Source organism: Symphalangus syndactylus, chromosome 4 (genome assembly GCF_028878055.3).
Source record: "Symphalangus syndactylus isolate Jambi chromosome 4, NHGRI_mSymSyn1-v2.1_pri, whole genome shotgun sequence".
In the NCBI taxonomy this organism is placed as follows: Eukaryota; Metazoa; Chordata; class Mammalia; order Primates; family Hylobatidae; genus Symphalangus; species Symphalangus syndactylus.
In genome coordinates this window covers 72,671,640-72,690,059 of record NC_072426.2, presented here as the reverse complement: position 1 = coordinate 72,690,059, position 18,420 = coordinate 72,671,640, and positions in this window count along the sequence as shown.

The window sequence follows — 18,420 nt, the reverse complement described above, 5'->3', positions numbered from 1 at the left end:
TTACGCATGTATTTTTTTCATAAGGCACATCACTGCTTTCTTACGAACACTAGGCAGGCACTTCAGTACTACATATAGAGGCCATTCTAAACAGAGAAATCACTGGCAAAATGCACAGAAATGTGAAAAAACATAACACTTGTTTTACAGTTTGAGAGCTGAAACAAGACGACAGAGTGTCACCTTGTTCAGCTTCAGCTGGGACCAGGCATGTTGAGCAACTCAAAGTTTTCACTTCTGTGCATTTATGGGAATGACTGTTAAAATAAATTTTAACAAGTGGGTGAATTCGTAAATACTATACTTTGGAATGATATCAATATCTAATAGAATAGATTTCCCCACCCTTTGTGTTTCTTCAAAATGAACTTTCCTATTTGTATACATAGAGTTTTTCATAGACATTTCATTACATCGTCTTTGAAACCCTGAAGCAATCCAACTGGAATTTTGTTAGGCATTGCATTTAATTTAAAGATTAATTAGGAAATAGTTGACCTTAGACTGTTAAGTTATCCATCTATGAATGTAGTATACCTCACCGTTTATTTAGATTTTCTTTTGTATCAATTAAAAATATTTAAATATTTTTATTTACATTATTCATGAGATAAATTTCTATGTACATTGTAGTTCTTGTAACTATTGTGAATGGTGTCTTATTTTCTATTATATTTTAAAGTTGGCTTTCATAGAATGGCACTATTAATTTTTGTAAGTTGATATTTTATCTTGCAATATTGATAGACTTATTAGTTACAGTAATTCATCGAATGGCACTGCTGATTGTTTTAGGTTTACAGAAAATTTAAAAATTAAACAGCAGTTTTAGGTTTACTACAAAATTGAGAAGAAGTATAGAGACATCCCATAGAACCCACACCCTTTACACGTGCATAGTCTCTTTCACTATCAACATCCCCCACCAGAGTGGGGTATGCTTATTACAATTAATGAGTCTACATTGACACATCATTATCAGTCAAAGTTCATAGTTTACACTAGCGTTTACTCTGGTGTTGTACATTCTATGGGCTTGGACTAATGTATGATGACTTGTATCCACTATTATAGTATTTCCCTGCCCCGACCCCTGGCAACCACTGATCTTTTTACTATCTCCACAGTTTTGCTTTTTCTAGAATGTTATGTAGTTTAAATCCTAGAGTATGTATCCTTTTCAGATTGGCTTCTTTTACTTAGTAATATGTTTTTAAGTTTCCTCTATGTCTTTTCACGTCTTGATTGCTCCTTTCTTTTTTGCACTGAATAATATTACATTGCTTATACAGACCAAAGTTTATTTATCCACTCACTGAAAGACATCTTCGTTGCCCTCAAGGTTTGGAAGTGATGAAAAAAGTTACTGTACTGTGTGCAGGTTTTTCATACACATGTTCTCAGCTCCTTTGAGGGAATACCAAGCAGTGCAATTCCTGTATTTCATGGTAAAATATGTTTAATTTTGTAAGAAACTGAAAACTGTTTTCCAGATTGGCTATACCATTTTGCATTCTCTCCAACAATGAATGAGAATGCCTGTTGCTTCACATCCTTGCTTGTATTTGGTGTTGTCAGTGTTCTGCATTTTGTACCTTCTAATAGGTATGTATTTGCATCTTATTGTTGTTTTAATTTGCATTTTCCCAATGACATATAATGTGGAGCATCTTTTCATATGTTTACTTGCCATCATCTGTATATCTTTGATGAGGTGTCTGTTGAGGTCTTTCCCTCATTTTTAAACCAGGTCATTTTCTTATTGTTGAGGCTTAAGGGTTCTTTATATATTTTGGATGACAGCCCTTTATCAGATGTGTCTTTGGCAAATATTTTCTCACAGTCTGTAGCTTGTCTTTTCATTCTTTTGACAGTGTGTCTTGCAGCAAGGAAATTTCTATTTTTAATGAAATTCAGCTTATTTATTCTTTTTTTAATGAATTGTGCCTTTGGTGTTGTATCTAAAAAGCCATTGCCAAACTCAACGTCATCTAGATCTTCTCCTATGTTATCTTCTTCAGATTTCGTACTTTTGCATTTTACATTGAAGTCAGTGATCCATTTGAGTTAATACTTGTGAGGAATGTAAGGTCTGTGTCTAAATTCATCTATTTATTTATTTTCACATATGGATGGCCAGTTGTTACAACACTATTTGTTGAAAAGACTATCTTTGCTTCGCTATATTGACTTTGCTTCTTTGTCAAAGGTCAGTTGAATACATTGATGTGAGTCTATCTCTGGGTTCTCTATTCTGTTCCTTTGTTTTATTTGTTTACTTTTCACCACACTGTCTGGATCACTGTAGATTTTATAGTAAGTCTTTAAGTCAAGTAGTCAGTCCTCCAACTTTGTTCTCCTTCAGTGTTGTGTTGGCTATTCTGAGTTTTTGCCTCTCCATACAAGCTTTACAATCAGTTTGTCAATATGTACAAAATAAGTTGCTGGGATTTGGATTGAGATTGTACTGACTCTATAGATAAAGTCGGGAAAAGCTGGCATCTTGACAATATTGAATATTCCTGTCTTTGAATATGGAATATATCTCCATTTATTTAGTTCTTTTTTGTTTTCTTCTGTTAGAGTTTTATAGTTTTCCTCATAGATATCCTGTACATATTTTGTTAGATTTATACTTAAGTATTTCATTTGGAGTGTTAATGTAATTAGTATTATGTTTTTAATTTCAAATTCTGAATCTTCTTTGTTGGTATATTTTAAAAATATTGACTTTTGTATATTAGCTTTGTATCCAGCAACCTTGCTATCATAGCTTAGTAGTTCCAGGAGTTTTCTTGTCATTTCTTTTAAATTTTCTACATGAACAATCATGCCATCTGCAAACACATACAGTTTTATTTCTTCTTTCCCAATCAGTATATCTTTTATTTCTTTTTCTTGACTTATTTTATTAGCTAGGACTTCAGTACAATGTTTAAAATGTTGTGTGATGAGACATCTGGACATCCTTGTCTTATCACTGATCTTTGTGGGAAGGTTTCTGGCTTCCCATCAGTAAGTATTATGTTAACTGCAGGATTTATTTTTTGTAGATATTTTTTATCAAGTTGAAGAAGTTCTCCTCTATTCCTAGTTTACTAATAGTTTTTATTATGAATGGGTGATGGATTTTGCAAATGCTTTTTCTGCATCTATTGATGTGATCATGGGATTTTTCCTCTTTATTCTGTTGATGTGATGGATTACATTAATTGATTTTCAAATGTTAAACCAGCCTTGCCTACCTGGGCTAAATCTCTCTTGGTTGTGGTGTATAATTTCTTTATGTATTCTTGGGTTCAGTTTGCTAATATTTTGTTGAGGATTTTTGCATCTATGTTCATGAGAGATATTAATCTGTATTTTTCTTTTCTTGTAATGCTGTCTTCTGGTTTGGGTTTTAAGGTAATGCTGACATCATAAGATGAATTAAGAAATGTTCCTTCTGTTACTATCTTCTGAAAGTTACTGTAGAAAATTAGTATAATTTCTTCCTGAAAATTTTGATAGAATTCACCAGTGAAGCCATCTGGGCCTGGTGCTTTCTGTTTTGGAATGTTATTAATTATTAATTCAATCACCTTAATAGATACAGGCTTATTCAGAATTTCTGTAACTTCAAGTGTTAGTTTTGGTATGTTATGTCTTTCAAGAAATGGATTCATTTCATCTAGGTAATTAAATTTGGGGGCATAGTATTGTTTATGGTATTCTTTCATTCATTTTTGTACATGGGAGCTGTAGTGATATCTCCTTTTTCATTTCTGATATTAGTAATTTATATCCCCTTTCCTTTTTCTCTTGGCCTGTCTAGAGGCTTATCAATTTTATTGGCATTTTCAAAGAACCAGGTTTTGGTTTTACCGATTTTCTGTATTCATTTCCTGTTTTCAATTTCATGGATTTCTGCACTAATTTTTATTTTATTTTTTTCTGCTTACATTGTATTTAATTCACTCTTCTCCTTCTGGTTTCCTAAGGTGGAAGCTTAAATGATTGATTTTAAATATTTCCTTCTTGTCTAATAAATGCATTCAACCCTATGCTATAAATTTTCCTCTAAGCACTGTTTTCACTGCATCTCACAAATTTTGAAAAGTTCTATTTTAATTTTCATTTAGTTCATAATATTTTAATATTTTTCTTGAGATTTCTTCTCTGATGCATGTGATATTTGTTTATTGATTTATTGTATTTCATTTATAAAATAGAGACAGGGTTTCTCTGTGTCACCTAGGCTGGAATGCAGTGGCATGATCATAGCTCATTTTAGCCTTAAACTCCTGGGCTCAAGCACTCCTCCCACCTCAGCCTCCAAAGTAGCTGGGACTACAGGTACATACCACCAGGCTGGTTAATTTTCTTTTTTTTTTTGTAGCAATGGTGTCTCACCATCTTGCCAGGCTAATCTCAAATTTTTGGGCTCAAGCTATTCTCCCACCTTGACTTCCCAAAGTGCTGAGATTACAGACCTGAACCACTGTGTCCAGCCACCCATATATTATTTAGAAGTGTGTTATTAATATCCATGTATTTTTGGATTTTCCAGTTATCTTTCTATTATTGATTTCTAGTTTAATTCCACTGTGGCCCGAGAGCAGACATTATATGATTTCTATTCCTTTCCATTTTTAAGATGTGTTTTATGGCCCAAAATATGGCCTATCATGGTGAATTCTCCATGTGATCTTTAGAAAAATGTGTATTCTGCTTTTGTTGGATGAAGTCATCTACACATGTCAATTATGTCCAATTAATTGATTGTATTGTTGGGTTCAACTATGTCCTCACTGATTGTTCTGCCTGCTGGATCTGTGCATTGCTGATAGAGGGATAAAGTCTCCAACTATAATAGTGGATTCATCTATTTCTTCTTGCAGTCCTATCAGTTTTTGCCTCATGTATTTTGCCTCATTGTTGTTAGGCAATTCTCCAATTGTTCTTGGAGAATTGACATTATTATTGTTATTATTATTATTATCATCATCATCATTATTTTGAGATGGAGTCTTGCACTGTTGCCTGGGCTGGAGTGCAGTGGCACGATCTCAGCTCACCGAAACCTCTGACTCCCAGGTTCAAGAGATTATCCTGCCTCAGCCTCCCGACTAGCTGGAATTATAGGCGCCCGCCACCATGCCTGGCTAATTTTTTGTATTTTTAGTATAGATGGGGGTTTCATTATGTTGTCCAGGCTGGTCTCAAATGCCTGACCTCGTGATCCACCTGCCTCAGCCTCCCAAAGTGCTGGGATTACAAAAGTGAGCCACCTCACTCAGCCCCCTTCATTATTTTGTAATGCCCTTGTCTCTGATAACTTTCCTTGCTTCAAAGTCTGCTCTTACTTTCTTTTGATTAGTATTAACATGGTATATTTTTCATCATCCATTTACTATTAATTTATATGCACCTTTATATATAAAGTTGTTTCTTATAGATGACATAGTGTTGAGTCTTGTTTTTGGATCCATTCAGACAATCTCTGTCTTCTAATTTAGAATATTGATATTCAAAGTGATTATTAATATAGTTGTATTAATATCGATCATATTGGCTACTCTTTTCTATTTGTCTCCCTTGCTTTTTGTTTCTCTTTTCGTCTTTCACTATTTTTCTGCTGTTTGTAGTTTTAATTGAGCATTTTATGTGATTCTATTTTCTTTCCTTTCTTGGCATATTAGTTATACATTTTTTAAACTTTTAATTTAGTGGTTGGTGTAGAGTTTGCAAGGCACTCTTACAACTAACTCAAGTCCTATTTCAAACAACACTATACTGCTTCATGGCTAGGGTGAGTACCTTATCATAACAAAGTAATCATAATTTCTCACTTTGTCCCTTGTATGATTGCTGTCATTCATTTTATTAATATATAAACATGCATACAGATATAATATGTATATAAGCATACATAATCCAATGCATTATTACTATTTTGGGGGAAGATTTACCTCTGTTTAATTTTGTGTTGAACATTCTTTCATTTCAACATTTATTTATTGAATGTCTACAGCATGAAGTCATAGTGCCTTGAATAGGGTTGTATTAAGATGAATGAGGGCTTGAGCTGGGAATGTTATGATCAGCACTAAAATATGGAAGCTATGACAAGCCCAGGTGGATGTGATGAGATTCTGAACCAAGTTGAGGGCAGGGAGAATGGAAAGGAGAAACAAGTCCATACTATTTTGCCCAGACTCTGAGAACACGTATGTAAATGTTATTTAAAGATCTGCCATGCATGCTCATACCAGATACTGAAATTTTTTTTTGAATACTACAGGTCTCAAATCTTAAGAGAGCAGCAGATCCCCCAGCACAGTGCTCGAGCTCTGCTAAGGGACAGACTGCCTGCTCAAGTGGGTCCCTGACTCCTGTGCCTCTTGACTGGGAGACACCTCCCTGCAGGGGTCGACAGACACCTCATACAGGAGAGCTCCGGCTGGCATCTGGTGAGTGCCCCTCTGGGATGGTTTCCAGAGGCAGAAACAGGCAGCAATCTTTGCTGTTCTGCAGCCTCCGCTGGTGATAACCAGGAAAACAGGGTCTGGTGTGGACCCCCAGCAAACTCCAGCAGACCTGCAGCAGAGGGGCCTGACCATTAGAAGGAAAACTAACAAACAGAAAGGAATAACATCAACCTCAACAAAAAGGATATCCACTCAAAAACCCCATTTGAAGGTCACCAACATCAAAGACCAAAGGTAGATAAATCCATGAAGATGAAGATAAACCAGTGCAAAAAGGCTGAAAATTCCAAAAACCAGGATGTCTCTTCTCCTCCAAAGGATCACTACTCCTTGCCAGCAAGGGAAAAAAACTGGACAGAGAATGAGTTTGATGAATTGACAGAAGTAGGCATCAGAAGGTGGGTAACAACAAACTCCTCTGAGCTAAAGGAGCATGTTCTAACCCAATGCAAGGAAGCTAAGAAGCTTGAAAAAATGTTAGAGTAATTGCTAACTAGAATAACCAGTTTAGAGAAGAACATGAATGACCTGATGGAGCTCAAAAACACAGCACAACAACGTTGTGAAGCATACACAAGTATCAATAGGCAAATAGATCAAGTGGAAGAAATAATATCAAAGATTGAAGATCAACTTAGTGAAATAAAGTGTGAAGACAAGATTAGAGAAAAAAGAATGAACAAATCCTCCAAGAAATATGCGACTATGTGAAAAGACCAAACCTACATTTGATTGGTGTACCTGAAAGTGATGGGGAGAATGGAACCAAGTTGGGAAACACTCTTCAGGATATTATCCAGGAGAACTTCCCCAGCCTACCAAGACAGGCCAACATTCAAATTCAGGAAATACAGAGAACACCATAAAGATAATCCTTGAGAAGAGCAACCCTAAGACACATAATTATCAGATTCACCAAGGTTGAAATGAAGGAAAAAATGTTAAAGCAGCCAGAGAGAAAGGTTGGGTTACCGAAAAAAGGGAAGCCCATCAGACTAACAGCAGATCTCTCTGCAGAAACCCTACAAGCCAGAAGAAAGTGGGGGCCAATATTCAACATTCTTAAAGAAAATAATTTTCAACCCAGAATTTTATATCCAGCCAAACTAAGCTTCATAGCCAAAGGAGAAATAAAAATCCTTTACAGACAAGCAAATGCTGAAAGATTTTGTCACCACGAGGCTTGCCTTACAAGAGATCCTGAAGGAAGCACTAAATATGGAAAGGAACAACTAGTACCAGCCATTGCAAAAACATACGAAATTGTAAAGACCATTAACAATATGAAGAAACTGCATCAACTAATGGGCAAAATAACCAGCTAGCATCATAATGACAGGATCAAATTCATACATAACAATATTAACCTTAAATGTAAATGGGCTAAATGCCCCAATTAAAAGACACAGACTGGGCAAATTGGATAGAGTCAAGACCCAGTGGTGTGCTGTATTCAGGAAACCCTTCACATGTGCAAAGACACACATAAGCTCAAAATAAAGGGATGGAGGAATATTTACCAAGCAAATGGAAAGCAAAAAAAAAAAAAAAAAAAAGTAGGGGTTGCAATCCTAGTCTCTAATAAAACAGATGTTAAATCAACAAAGATCAAAAAACACAAAGAAGGGCATTACATAATGGTAAAGGGATCAATTCAACAAGAAGAGCTAACTATCCTAAATATATATCCACCCAATACAGAGCACCCAGATTCATAAAGCAAGTTCTTAGAGACCTACAAAGAGACTGAGACTCCCACACAATAATAGTGGGAGACTTTAACACCCCACTGTCAATATTAGACCAATCAATGAGACAGAAAATTTACAAGGACATTCAGGACTTGAACTCAGCTCTGGATCAAGCGTACCTAATAGACATCTACAGAACTCTCCACCCCAAATCATTCTTGGATATACATTCTTCTCAGTGCCACATTGCACTTATTCTAAAATCAATCACATAATTGGAAGTAAAACACTCCTCAGCAAATGCAAAAGAACGGAAATCATAACAGTCTCTCAGACCACAGTGCAATTAAAGTAGAACTCAGGATTTAGAAACTCACTCAAAACCTCACAACTACATGGAAACTGAACAACTTGTTCCTGAATGACTACTGGGTAAGTAACAAAATTAAGGCAGAAATAAATAAGTTCTTTGAAACCAATGAGAACAAAGATACAATGTACCAGAATCTCTGGGACATAGCTAAAGCAGTCTTTCAAGGGAAATTAATAGTACTAAATGCCCACAGGAGAAAGTGGGAAAGATCTAAATTTGACAACCTAACATCACAATTGAAAGAACTAGAGAAGCAAGAGCAAACAAATTCAAAAGCTAGCAGAAGACAAGAAATAACTAAGTTCAGAGCAGAACTGAAGGAGATACAGACATGAAAAACCCTTCAAAAAATCAGTGAATCTAGGAGCTGGTTTTCTGAAAATATTAACAAATTAGATAGACTGCTAGCCAAACTAATAAAGAAGAAAAGAAAGAAGAATCAAATAGACACAATAAAAAATGATAAAGCAGATATCACCACTGATCCCATAGAAATAGAAGCTACCATCAGAGAGTAGTATAAACACCTCTACGCAAATAAACTAGAAAATCTAGAAGAAATGGATAAATTCCTAGACACAAACACCCTCCCAAGACTAAACAAGGAAGAAATCAAATCCCTGAATAGACCAATAAAATTTTCTGAAATTGAGGCAGTAATTAATAGCCTCCCAATTAAAAAAGCCCAGGAACAGATGGATTCATGGCTGAATTCTACCACAGGTACAAAGAGGAGGTGATACCATTCCTTCTGAAACTATTCCAAACAATAGAAAAAAAGGGACGCCTCATTAACTCATTTTATGAGACCAGCATCATCCTGATACAAAAACCTGGTAGAGAAACAGCAAAAAAAGAAAATTTCAGGCCAATATTCCTGATGAACATCGATGCAAAAATCCTCAATAAAATACTGGCAAACCGAATCCAGCAGCACACCAAAAAGCTTACCCACCATGATCAATTCAGCTTCATCCCTGGGAAGCAAGGCTGGTTCAACATACGCAAATCAATAAACATAATCCATCACACAAACAGAACCAACGACAAAAACCACATCATTATCTCAATAGATGCAGAAAAGGCCTTTGATAAAATTCAACACCGCTTTATGCTAAAAACTCTCCATAAACTAAGTATTGTTGGAACATATGTCAAAATAATAAGAGCTATTTATGACAAACCCACAGCCAATATCATACTGAATGGGCAAAAGCTGGAAGCATTCCTTTTGAAAACAGGCACAGAACAAGGATGCCCTCTCTCAACACTCCTATTTAACATAGTATTGGAAGTTCTGGCCAGGGCAATCAAGCAAGAGAAAGAAATAAAGCGTATTCAAATAGGAAGAGAGGAAGTCAAATTGTCTCTGTTTGCAGGTGACATGATTATATATTTGGAAAACCCCATTGTCTCAGCCCAAAATCTCCTTTAGCTGATAAACAACTTCAGCAAAGTCTCAGGATACAACATCAATGTGCAAAAATCGCAAGCATTTCTATACACAAATAATAGACAGAGCCAAATCATGAGTGAACTCCCATTCACAATTGCTACAAAGAGAATAAAATACGTAGGAATACAACATACAAGGGATGTGAAGGACCTCTTCAAGGAGAACTACAAACCACTTCTCAAGGAAATAAGGGAGGACACAAACAAATGGAAAAACATTCCATGCTCATGGATAGGAAGAATAGTGAAAATGGCCATACTGCCCAAAGGAATTTAGAAATTTAATACTATCCCCATCAAGCTACCATTGACTTTCTTCACAGAATTAGGAAAAAGCTACATTAAATTTCATATGGAACCAAAAAAGAGCTCATATAGCCAAGACAATCCTAAGCAAAAAGAACACAGCTGAAGGCATCGTGCTACCTGACTTCAAACTATATTACAAGGCCACAGTAACCAAAACAGCATGGTACTGGTACCAAACCAGATATATAGACCAATAGGCCAGAACAGAGGCCTCAGAAGTAATGCCACACATGTACAACCATCTGATCTTTGACAAACCTGACAAAAACAAGCAATGGGGAAAGGATTCCCTATTTAATAAATGGTGTTGGGAAGGCTGGCTAGCCATATGCAGAAAACTGAAGCTGGACCCCTTCCTTAAACCTTATACAAAAATTAACTGAAGAAGGATTAAAGACTTAAATAATGTAAAACCTAAAACCATAAAAACCCCAGAAGAAAACCTAGGCAATATCATTCAGGACATAGGTATGGGCAAAGACTTCATGACTAAAACACTAAAAGCAACAGCAACAAAAGCCAAAATTGACAAATGGGATCTACTTAAACTAAAGAGCTTCTGCTCAGCAAAAGAAACTATCATCAGAGTGAATAGGCAACCTACAGAATGGGAGAAAATTTTTGCAATCTATCCATCTAACAAAGGGCTAATATCCAGAATCTACAAGGAACTTAAACAAATTTACAAGAAAAAAACAAACAACCCCATCAAAAAGTGGGCAAAGATACGGACACAGTGAGGGGAACATTATACCCTGGAGCCTATTGGGGAATGGAGGGCTAGGGGAGGGATAGCATTAGGAGAAATACCTAATGTAGGTGATGGGTTGATGGGTGCAGCAAATCACCATGGCACGTGTATACCTATGTAACAAATCTGCACGTTCTGCACATGTATCCCAGAACTTAAAGAATATGTATTTAAAAAGGTACAGATAAAGAGGGAGAAAGAGCTGACAATCTGTGTTTAAAAGGGAACATTTCAATGAAAGATATATGTTTATTCTGAATTCTAAAAACCAAAACAAAACATGAGATAAACAAGTGAGGAGAGTTCATTAGAAAGATCTGTACACAGGAAGAAAATCTTCTCTCTGCTCATAGAGTACTTTTTTCATGTCTGTTATAGCCTTAATCGCACTGGATTTTAATTGTTTATTTTCATTTCTCCCATAATTTTGAGTACAAAGATCAGGTATACTATTCATCTTGTGTCCACCTAGCACTATGCCTATCACATAGTAGATACTTGGTAAGAGATTGCTGAATGTTATCTTACTTGGGTCATCTGAAACATTTAAAATTATTGGCCATAACTTTTGAAACACACTCTCTCTTTGCTTTTATGAGATCATATTATCTTGGATCTTCTTTCTCTTCCCTAATAAGTCAGTTTTCTTTGCTGAATCCTCCTTCCTTCAGCCACACGTTCAGTGTGGGTATTCTTCAAGGTACTGTTTGATTTTCTTCTCTCATTTCTGTTCTTATTTTTATTTTTTTGAGACAGGGTTTCACTCTGTTGTCCAGGCTGGAGTACAGTGGTACAATCATAGCTCACTGCAGCCTGGACACAAGCAATCCTCCTGCCTCAGCCTCTTGAGTAGCTGAGACTACAGGTGATGCTACCATGCCAGGCTAGTTTTAAAAATCTTTTTATTTTTTATAGAGACAGGGGTCTCACTATGTTGCCCAGGGTGGTTTCAAACTCCTGGCCTCAAGTGGTCCTCTCACTCCAGCCACCCAAAATGTTGCAATTACAGGCATGAGCCACTGCACCCAGCCTCTCTTTTCCTTTATATTAAATCTAAAAAAATTCATAACACTTTATCTCTTTGGATATTTCTTTAATATTCTATCTACACTTGCCTTCTGAAACTTCAATTAGCTATATTTTGGACTTTAATGCCATACTCGATGTTCCTTAACTTCATTTAGACTTTTTTCATATCTTTGTCTCTTTGTGCTTCTTACTGGAGAATAACACGTGATCTGTATTCCAATTCAAATATTCTCTCAGCTCACTTTTAATACAACCAATGAGGTTTTATTTTGTACTTAAATTATCACTTTTTTTCCGAAAATTATGTTTGGGTCTTTCTTTCAAACCTGCCTACTCAGTTATCATAGATGCTTGTTTCTTAATCATCTCTATTTTTTACAAAATTGTATTGTAAATTGTCAAATTATAGTTGTATATATTTGTGGAGCAGAGTGATGTCATGATTTATGAATACAATATGGAAGAATTAAATCAAGCTAATTAACATATATATCATATCAAATGCTTATCACTTTGTGTGGTAAAAACATTTGAAAATTTGAAATGTATAATACACTCTTATTAACTGTTTTCACCAAGCCGTGCAACAGGTCTAAAAAAACCCTAAACCATATTTTTCCTGTTTGAGTCTTTGTGCCCTTTGACCATCATCTCCCCATTTCTCCCACTCTTCAGCCTCTGATAAGTACTATTCTATTCTCTGCTTCTATGTGTACAATAGTTTTAAATCCAGCTTATAAGTGAGAATGTGTAGTGTTTGTCTTTCTGTGCCTGGCTTATTTCATTTAGCATAATGTCCTCCAATTCCATCCATGTTGTTGCAAACGACAGAATTTATTTCTTTTTCAAGCTTGAATAGTTTTCCATTTTATGTACATGCCAAATTCCCTTATCCTGTCATCTGTTTATGGATAGTTATGTTGGTTCCATAACTTGGCTGTTGTGAATAATGCTGTAATGAACATCGTAGTGTGGACATCTCTTCCTTACTGATTTCAAGTCTTTTGCATCCCAAGGTGGGACTGCTGGATCATAAAGATCCAGGTATACTATTCAGCTTGTGTCCACCTAGCACTATGCCTGCCACATAGTAGATGCTTGGTAAGAGATTGCTGAATGTCATCTTACTGGACTTGTCTGCAATATTTAAAATTATTGGCCATGTCTTTTGAAACACACTCTCTCTTTGATTTTATGACATTGGATTCTCTTGGCTCTTCTTTTCAAGTTGGTTCAACTTTTTTTTGAGGAACCTTCATACAGTTTTCTATAATGGCTATTCTATAATGGTTTGTCAATTTTGTTTATCTTTTCAAAAAACTAACTCTTAGTTTTGTTGATCTTTTGTATTGTTTTTCTGGTCTCTATTTCATTTATTTCTGTTCTGATCTGTGTTGTTTCCTTCCAGTAACTTTTGACTTATTTTATTATTATTCTCTATTTCCTAGAAGTCTGTTAGGCTGTTTATTTGAGATTGTATTTAATCTTAATGTAGCATTTATTGCTATGAAATTTCCTCTTAGAACTGCTTTTGTTGCATTCCATAAGTTTTGATTTATTGTATTTCCATTTTCATTTGACTCGATATATTTTTAAATTTCCTTTTTAATTTGGTCACTGACCCATTTGTTCAGAAGCATGTTGTTTAATTTGTATACATTTGTAAATTTTCTGAAATTCTTCCTGTTATTGATTTGTAGTTACATACCATTGTGGCAAGAAAAATATACTTGATATGTTTCAATCTTCTTAAATTTTCCAACATTTGTCTTATGGTCTAACATATGATCTATCCTGGAGAATGTTCCATTTATTCTCCACATTCTAGCCTTGAGAAGAATGTGTATTCTGCTGCTGTTGGAGAGAATGTCCTGTATATGTCTGTTAGGGCCACTTGATCTAAAGTGTTGTTCAAGTCCAATGTTTCCTTATTAATTTTCTGTATGGATAAGCTACCCATTGTCGAAAGTGTAATACTGATGGTCCTGACTATTATTGTATTGCTGTCTAACTTTCCCTTAAGATCTATTAAATATTTGCTTTATATATTTAGGTGCTTTAATGTTGGGTGCATGTATATTTATAATTGTTATATCCTTTTGATAAATCGATGCCTTCATTATTATGCCCCTTGTTGGCTTTTTTTTTATTACAGTTTTAACTTAAAGTATATTTTGCTTGATATAAGCATGGCTACCCTTGATCTTATTTGGTTTCCCTTTGTATGGAATATCTTTACCCTTCCCTTCCCTATGTGTGTTCCTCACTATGTATGCCTATGTGTGTTCTTAAAACAGAGGTGAGTCTCTTGTAGACAGCATATGGTTGAATCTTGTTTTCTTCATCCATTCAGTCACTCTGTGTCTTTTCATTGAATTTTATCCATTTACATTCAAAGTTGCTACTGATAGGTAAGTACTTACTACTAATGTTCTGTTAATTGTTTTCTACCTGTTTTGTATATTCTTTGTTTCTTTCTTCCCCACTTGATGTGTTTCCTCATTATTTGATGGTTTTGCTTAGTGATATGCTTTGAATCCTTTCTTTACTTTTCTTTTTCTTTCTTTCTTTTTTTTTGTTTTTGTTTTTGTTTTTTGAGACAGAGTCTCGCTCTGTCACCAAGGCTCACTGCAACTTCTGCCTCCCAGGTTCAAGAGATTCTTGTGCCTCAGCTTCCTGAGTAGCTGGGACTACAGGTGCCTGCCACCATGCCTGGCTGATTTTTGTATTTTTAGTAAAGATGGGGTTTCACCATGTTGGCCATGCTTGTCTCAAACTCCTGACCTCAGGTGATCCACCTGCCTCAGCCTCCCAAACTGCTGGTATTATAGGCATGAGCCACCATGCCCAGTCTGATTTTTTTCTATTTTTCTTTTGTGTATTTACTTCAAATTTTTTCTTTGTGGTCACCATGAGACTTACATAAAACATTGTATACTTACAACAGTCTATTTCAAACTAATAAAAAGTTAACTTTGCATACAACTCTATCCTTTTTTCTCCCACATTTCGTGTTTTTGATGTCAGAATTTGTATCATTTTGTAATGTGTATCTGTTGACCATTTCTTTTAGCTATAGTTGTTATTAATAGTTTTGTTTTGGGTAGTAGAGCCAAGATGGCCGAATAGGAGCAGCTCCGGCCTACAGCTCCCAGCCTGAGCGACACAGAAGATGGGTGATTTCTGCATTTCTGTTTGAGGTACTGGTTTCATCTCACTAGGGAGTGCCAAACAGTGGGTGCAGGACAGTCGGTGAAGCGCACCATGCGTGAGCCGAAGCAGGGCGAGGCATTGCCTCACTCGGGAAGCACAAGGGGCCAGGGAGTTCCCTTTCCTAGTCAAAGAAAGGGGTAACAGACGGCACCTGGAATATCCGGTCAGTCCCACCCTAATATTGCGCTTTTCCAATGGGCCTGGAAAATGGCACACTAGGAGATTGTGTCCCGCACCTGGCTCGGAGGGTCCTATGCCCACGGAGTCTCACTGATTGCTAGCACAGCAGTCTGAGATCAAGCTGCAAGGCGGCAGCGAGGCTGGGGGAGTGGTGCCCACCATTGCCCAGGCTTGCTTAGGTAAACAAAGCAGCCAGGAAGCTCGAACTGGGTGGAGCCCACCACAGCTCCAGGAGGCCTGCCTGTTAAGGGCAGCCAGAGAGAAAAGTCCGGTTACCCACAAAGGGAAGCCCATCAGACTAACAGCTGATCTCTCGGCAGAAACTCTACAAGCCAGAAGAGAGTGGGGGCCGATATTCAACACTCTTAAAGAAAAGAATTTTCAACCCACAATTTCATATCCAGCCAAACTAAGCTTCATAAGTGAAGGAGAAATAAAATACTTTACAGACAAGCAAATGCTGAGTGATTTTGTCACCACCAGGCCTGCCCTAAAAGAGCTCCTGAAGGAAGCACTAAACATGGAAAGGAACAAACGGTACCAGCCCCTGCAAAAGCATGCCAAATTGTAAAGACCATCGAGGCTAGGAAGAAACTGCATCAACTAACGAGCAAAATAACCTATGAACATCATAATGACAGGATCAGATTCACACATAACAATATTAACTTTAAATGTAAATGGGCTAAATGCTGCAATTAAAAGACACAGACTGGCAAACTGGATAAGGAGTCAGGACCCATCAGTGTGCTGTATTCAGGAAACCCATCTCACGTGCAGAGACACACATAGACTCAAAATAAAGGGATGGAGGAAGATCTACCAAGCAAATGGAAAACAAAAAAAGGCAGGGGTTGCAATCCTAGTCTCTGATAAAATAGACTTTAAACCAACAAAGATCAAAAGAGACAAAGAAGGCCATTACATAATGGTAAAGGGATCAATTCAACAAGGAGAGCTAACTATCCTAAATATATATGCACCCAACACAGGAGCATCCAGATTCATAAAGCAAATCCTGAGTGACCTACAAAGGGACTTAAACTCCCACACAATAATAATGGGAGATTTTAACACCCCACGGTCAATATTAGACAGATCAATGAGACAGAAAGTTAACAAGGATATCCAGGAATTGAACTCAGCTCGGCACAAAGTGGACCTAATAGACATCTACAGAACTCTCCACCCCAAATCAACAGAATATACATTTTTTTCAGCACCACACCACACCTATTCCAAAATTGACCACATAGTTGGAAGTAAAACTCTCCTCAGCAAATGTAAAAGAACAGAAATTATAACAAACTGTCTCTCAGACCACAGTGCAATCAAACTAGAACTCAGGATTAAGAAACTTACTCAAAACTGCTCAACTACATGGAAACTGAACAACCTGCTCCTGAATGACTACTGGGTACATAATGAAATGAAGGCAGAAATAAAGATGTTCTTTGAAACCAACGAGACCAAAGACACAACGTACCAGAATCTCTGGGACACATTCAAAGCAGTGTGTAGAGGGAAATTTATAGCACTAAATGCCTACAACAGAAAGCAGGAAAGATCCAAAATTGACACCCTAACATCACAATTAAAAGAACTAGAAAAGCAAGAGCAAACACATTCAAAAGCTAGCAGAAGGCTAGAAATAACTAAAATAAGAGCAGAACTGAAGGAAATAGAGACACAAAAAACCCTTCAAAAAATTAATGAATCCAGGAGCTGGTTTTTTGAAAAGATCAACAAAATTGATAGACCGCTAGCAAGACTAATAAAGAAGAAAAGAGAGAAGAATCAAAGAGATGCAATAAAAAATGAAAAAGGGGATATCACCACCGATCCCACAGAAACACAATCTACCATCAGAGAATACTACAAACACCTCTATGCAAATAAACTAGAAAATCTAGAAGAAATGGATAAATTCCTCGACAAATACACCCTCCCAAGACTAAACCAGGAAGAAGCTGAATCTCTGAATAGACCAATAACAGGCTCTGAAATTGTGGCAATAATCAATAGCTTACCAACCAAAAAGAGTCCAGGACCAGATGGATTCACAGCCGAATTCTACCAGAGGTACAGGGAGGAACTGGTACCATTCCTTCTGAAACTATTCCAATCAATAGAAAAAGAGGGAATCCTCCCTAACACATTTTATGAAGCCAGCATTGTCCTGATACCAAAGCCTGGCAGAGACATAACCAAAAAAGAGAATTTCAGACCAATATCCTTGATGAACATTGATGCAAAAATCCTCAATAAAATACTGGCAAACCAAATCCAGCAGCACATCAAAAAGCTTATCCACCACGATCAAGTGGGCTTCATCCCTGGGATGCAAGGCTGGTTCAACATACACAAATCAATAAATGTAATCCAGCATACAAACAGAACCAAAGACAAAAACCACATGATTATCTCAATAGATGCAGAAGAGGCCTTTGACAAAATGCAACAACCCTTCATGCTAAAAACTCTCAATAAATTAGGTATTGATGGGACGTATCTCAAAATAATAAGAGGTATCTATGACAAACCCACAGCCAATATCACATTGAATGGGCAAAAACTGGAAGCATTCCCTTTGAAAACTGGCACAAGACAGGGATGCCCTTTCTCACCACTCCTATTCAACATAGTGCTGGAAGTTCGGGCCAGAGCAATCAGGCAGGAGAAGGAAATAAAGGGTATTCAATTCAGAAAAGAGGAAGTCAAATTGTCCCTGTTTGCAGATGACATGATTGTATATCTAGAAAACCCCATCGTCTCAGCCCCAAATCTCCTTAAGCTGATTAGCAACTTCAGCAAAGTCTCAGGATATAAAATCAATGTACAAAAATCACAAGCATTCTTGTACGCCAATCACAGACAAACAGAGAGCCAAATCATGTGTGAACTCCCATTCACAATTGCTTCAAAGAGAATAAAATACCCAGGAATCCA